The sequence below is a fragment of the Leptodactylus fuscus genome, chromosome 10 (genome assembly GCF_031893055.1).
Source record: "Leptodactylus fuscus isolate aLepFus1 chromosome 10, aLepFus1.hap2, whole genome shotgun sequence".
Lineage (NCBI taxonomy): Eukaryota > Metazoa > Chordata > Amphibia > Anura > Leptodactylidae > Leptodactylus > Leptodactylus fuscus.
Genome location: NC_134274.1, coordinates 11,476,040 through 11,482,139, shown reverse-complemented (window position 1 = coordinate 11,482,139; position 6,100 = coordinate 11,476,040).

Below are 6,100 nucleotides of genomic sequence, written 5' to 3'. Positions count from 1 at the left end.
CGTCTTCAGCTTTTTCTTGAATAGCTTTATTGACAGTACAATAAGCGCACAGGGACAATGACGTCACGTGACGTACTGTACTGTGAAATGCGACGACGATTCTCCAGGTTGTGTCAGATAGAAGGCAGTGCTGGTGGTCAGAGGCCCAAATATAACAGATAGGGGGCAGTGCTGGTCGTCAGAGGCCCATAGGTTGTAGGGGCCAAATATAACAGATAGGGGGCAGTGTGGTGGTTGTCAGAGGCCCATAGGTTGTAGGGGCCACATATAACAGATAGGGGGCAGTCCTGGTGGTCAGAAGCCCATAGGTTGTAGGGGCCAAATATAACAGATAGGGGGCAGTGCTGGTGGTCAGAGGCCCATAGATAGTAGGGGGCCCATGTAACAGATAGGGGGCAGTGCTGCTGGTCAGAGGCCCAAATATAACAGATAGGGGGCAGTGCTGGTGGTCAGAGGCCCATAGATAGTAGGGGGCCCATGTAACAGATAGGGGGCAGTGCTGCTGGTCAGAGGCCCAAATATAACAGATAGGGGGCAGTGCTGGTGGTCAGAGGCCCATAGATAGTAGGGGGCCCATGTAACAGATAGGGGGCAGTGCTGCTGGTCAGAGGCCCAAATATAACAGATAGGGGGCAGTGCTGGTGGTCAGAGGCCCATAGATAGTAGGGGGCCCATGTAACAGATAGGGGGCAGTGCTGCTGGTCAGAGGCCCAAATATAACAGATAGGGGCAGTGCTGGTGGTCAGAGGCCCATAGATAGTAGGGGGCCCATGTAACAGATAGGGGGCAGTGCTGCTGGTCAGAGGCCCAAATATAACAGATAGGGGGCAGTGCTGGTGGTCAGAGGCCCATAGATAGTAGGGGGCCCATGTAACAGATAGGGGGCAGTGCTGCTGGTCAGAGGCCCAAATATAACAGATAGGGGCAGTGCTGGTGGTCAGAGGCCCATAGATAGTAGGGGGCCCATGTAACAGATAGGGGGCAGCGCTGGTGGTCAGAGGCCCAAATATAACAGATAGGGGGCAGTGCTGGTCGTCAGAGGCCCATAGGTTGTAGGGGCCAAATATAACAGATAGGGGGCAGTGTGGTGGTTGTCAGAGGCCCATAGGTTGTAGGGGCCACATATAACAGATAGGGGGCAGTCCTGGTGGTCAGAGGCCCATAGGTTGTAGGGGCCAAATATAACAGATAGGGGGCAGTGCTGGTGGTCAGAGGCCCATAGGTTGTAAGGGCCAAATATAACAGATAGGGGGCAGTGCTGGTGGTCAGAGGCTCATAGGTTGTAGGGGGCCCATGTAACAGATAGGGGGCAGTACTGGTTATCAGAGCCTCATAGATAGTAGGGGGCCCATGTAACAAATAGGGGGCAGTACTGGTTATCAGAGCCTCATAGATAGTAGGGGCCACATGTAACAGATAAGGGGCAGTGCTGGTGGTCAGAGCCTCATAGGTTGTAGGGTCCCATGTAACAGATAGGGGGCAGTGTGGTGGTTGTCAGAGGCCCATAGGTTGTAGGGGCCAAATATAACAGATAGGGGGCAGTGCTGGTTGTCAGAGCCTCATAGGTTGTAAGGGCCAAATATAACAGATAGGGGGCAGTGCTAGTGAGGTGTGGTGGTTGTCAGAGCCCCATAGATAATGGGGACCAAATGTAACAGGGGACAGTGCTGAGCCCCAGATTGTAGGGACAATGTATAACAGGGGGCAGTACTGGTTGTGATTGGAGGGACAAGATATGACAGATAGGGGGCAGTGCTGGTACAGTGTGGTGGTTGTTAAAGCCCCAGTAGAGAGAAGTATAAGAACTTCTTATCTATTTCCCATTCCTCTTGCAGCCATTCTTGCCTCTCGCTAAAAAAACAAAATTTGCCGCAAAAAAGCCGCATTTCTGCAACATGGGACCTCAGCCTTAGTTGGGGTGTAAATCTGTAATAGGGATAGTAAAATGCTCCTACATTATGTCCATCTCAGACCGGCTTAGTAAGGCGACCCCTTACACCAGTTGTTCCTAACTTTTTTAATACTGAGGTATTCCTAGGAAAAAAAACTATACACCTCAGGGAACCGAGATCTGCCCAGGATTACTGGTGACTTGGTGAGGAATCTGCTGGGAAAAAAACCTCTAGATTCATTACATGGAGATTTTATTGCAGACTAGTAGAATACTCGCGGCTAATACGTTACATTGTTATGCTAAAGTAACATTTTAGTGTCACACTGATATTGACAGAGCGCTACGGTAAATCTATTTTCCACTTTTAAGGGGCTCTATCAGCAAAATTATGCCGTATGAGCCCCACATATGCCTGAATAGCCTTTAGGTTTCCGTCTTCTGGCCAAGAAACTGGGCAGGAGACGGAAACCGGCAGTCAGTTTTCAAACCCATTCATATGAATGGGTTTGCAGAGTGTCCGCCTGTGAGCGTCTTCTGCCTCTCCGCGGCGAAACCATTTTTTTTAACCAGATACAAAGTTGCACATGCAGGAAGAATTGGACCAAAATGCGCCTGCCACAACTGTTGCGGCTTCCGACAGTCGCGGCTTCCCTCTCTGGAAGTAGACTCAATTGAATGGGCCTAGTCCGGAGGTCGCTGTCACGAGGCGGACGGCGGGGCTGACTCAGCTTCGAAATCCGCCTGAAGAAAGGACAGCTCGCTTCTATTTTCCGTGAGCTGGAACATACTGCTCACAGATAAAAGGAAGCTAGCGGTCTACATAGGGGGGCAGATTCTCAGGTGGATTCGTCAGAATCCGCCCCCTCTTGCCCCGTGTCAACGAGTCCTTTGGTGCCATCACTATAATCCATCCCTGTCAATCACAACTGTTGTTTTCCCCTCAGCACATTCGCTTTCACCTTCACATTTCCCCATTATATGTATAGGGCCTAACTTCTGGGGCCCCGATCTCATGACGGGGGGACGCTAGCGAGATGTAACGTGCGCAGTATTCTGCTCCTGTGGCTGGAGAGGGGGTGTGCCAAATTTCAGTCAGACCAGGCAAGAACTGTGGATTTGTATAGAGCAGATACTACAGAATTTGAGTTTTATATTTATAGATATTGACACAAATTTCATTCTTTCCATTGCAGAGAGTGAAATCAAAATGAGCTGCAGAGGAGAAATCCACAGCACACATTTATAGCAAATCTGCCGTATATGGGCCTGGTCTAAGGAAGTTAGTTTTTTTTATTATAAAAGACTAAAAACGAGTAAGGCTAGGTTCACACCTACATGCCGCAGATTCCTCCTAAAGCCGGCAAAGAGAAAAGTTCTGCAGTTCTGTTCCACTGGTTTCAGTATAAAACCTGTGGAAATTTGGCGGACCCTATTATAGTCTTTAAGTGGACAGGGTCTCCATCTTTGGGGTCCCCGTGCGCAACCTAGTGTAACACACGAAACACGGCAAAATTAATTAAGACCCCCGGACCACAAAAAGGAACTTACACACCAGATGTCAGACCCTACAATGAATTCAGACACTAAAATTGACTCAGACACGATACAGCAAAATGAATTCAGACATCAGGCCCTATAAATAATTCAGCTATTAGACACCCCATAAGCCCAAAATTCAGACCACTCTGGCACCACTGCCATAGACTATAACTGGATTGTGCCATGTACATAAAGTTGGCCACACGGGCACCAATCCAACCATCCCAATTCAATCAGGGCAACCAAAAACTTATTTCAGGAAGAAATAGAGGAGTCACCCAGGCAGCAAATATGGTTCCTGTCCAGGAATTGGAGCAGTCCATAGGGTAGCTGGGAAAGGTGTAATTAATATATAAGATAGCGTACTCTTCTGTCCCTGGTGCTCCGTTGTCCATTGCTGGTGCCCTTTATGTCTTATGTCGGGGCCACATTGCCAGAAACTCTGAGGTTCACATCACCACAGAAACCAATCAGTGGTTCAAGGGTCGCTGGAGAGGGATCAGTGATGTACATATGTCGCCGGGTCCTTACCAGTGACTATTGAGGACACTGATTGGTCTCTGTGGGCACATGAGCCTCAAGTCTCCGGAGATGTGGCCCCGATATCAGACGTAAAGGGCACTAGTAGCAGACAATGGAGCACTAGGCACAGACGGGTATGCTTTTTTATATGTTACACCTCCCATGGCCACCCCACAGGTTGCTCCAAATCACAGACAACCACTTTAAGGCTGTGACTGACCCTGGCTCCTGTCACATAACCAAAGATCTCAGTGTTGCCCTGTGACAAATTAATGCAAGCTAATGGAGTTGCATTACAATCTAGGGGATTTTGCGACTGTGACTTTGAGCGCCCTCAGGTTACGGTGCGACTCTATTCAGTAAAGGAGTGGACATGGCGATCTTTGGCCATGCCACAAGAGTCACAACCACAGAGCCTTAAAATACACCCTAAAAGTTGGTTGTTGTGGACACTCTTCACAGTAGAATTCATGAAACGTTCCATCGTGCTGCCTCTTTGGGCACCATTTCATGCACAGTCACAGGATCATAGGTCTCTCCCTTTGTGCAAACCTATGGACATGTATTCAGTATCTCCGAGACTTAGAGAGAAGGGATTCCGATTCACACGGTAGACACTATAGGATCTGGAAGGTCTCACCGTGCATCATGTGACCCAACGAGGGACCAGAATGGAACGGCCATGCTGCAGTAAAGTGCCCAGGGAGTGCATGACCTGCAATAGTGTAAAGATGGCAATATCCATTACCTGCTCCGTCCAGTCACATTTCTTGGGTTCTGACCAAATGTTACTCATGGAGCAAAGGCCAAAGACTCTGGATAGATTTGTTGTAATCTGGATGGAGCAAAGTAAACATCAAGCAGATAATGAGAGTAATAATACTGCAATCAGGAGTTATATACTGATATCAACATGAGCGGTGCCAAAGCACAGCCATAGGCAAAGTGTAGCTGGGTGCCCAAAAACTACCAACAAATGGGTCTGACACTGTTCTCCCAGGGTTCGCTCCCCTTACACTCATGAAGTGACATGAAGGTTCCTGCCTCTTGTTTTTCTGACTTGCAGACATTTTAATGGGATATTCCTATTTTAAGCATTTATAGCATCAAGTGCAAATGCCCCAACTTCTCTCTTATGGCCCTGCACCCGGGTCCTGATACCACCCAGCATCAGAACGTTGCATGCAAGGTAGCAAATAGCATACTGAAAGGGTCGGAGCTAAAGGGGGTGCAAAAGTGGCAATCGCCAGTGGGCTCTGGAGCTTCAGGGGACCCAAAGACCTATCTACAGTATTATAGATACATGCTAAGTAGGGGCCCCATTACGTATTTTGAGTTATGACCCAGGAGCTTCGAGTTAGGTCTTATTAGGTTAGTTTTTGGCTTTATTTACATGATGTGAATAAGGTCTTTGCTTACTGTCACTGCTCGGCCATGGGCCATGTCTGCGACCTGAAGCAGCTGATATGACTGTAGGCGCCCTGTACTATGGGGCGGATTGCAACCCCTATAGTTACACCACTTACTTATTTCCACTGGGTCTAGAGCAGGGGTAGGGAACGTACGGCTCTCCAGCTGTTGCAAAACTACAACTCCCAGCATGCATACTGGCTCTGCTGTTCTGGGAACTCCCATGGAAGTGAATGGAGAATGCTGGGAGTTGTAGTTTCACAGCAGCTGGAGAGCCGTACGTTCCCTACCCCTGGTCTAGATGATGCCCCTTGTCAAAGGTCTAGGTAAAAGATCACTAAAAAGATCTCTCTACTGTCCATTCCATAGTCATAATCGTCTTATTCCGTAACCCCAAATTTGATAATCTGTCTTTATACTCCAATCCACCCATCCCCTTAACCCCCCTCCGCACCCGCTCCAGGTCAGCTATATCCTTCTGATATACAGGTGACCGGTGTTTGTATAGAGGCAAAACTATCTCATCATGACATCTATTGCCCATGATTTTCTTTGCCTTGGCAGCAGCTGCCTGGCACTGGTTGCTAAAGGTAAACTCACTTTAATGATCAAATATCAAGTGCAGATTTATCCACATTATACTTATTTGTCATTTCTGCACCCGCAACCCCAGCATCTCCAAATCCCTTTGTAATATTATATTATCCCCCGGTGTTCAAGATATTACAGAGCTTA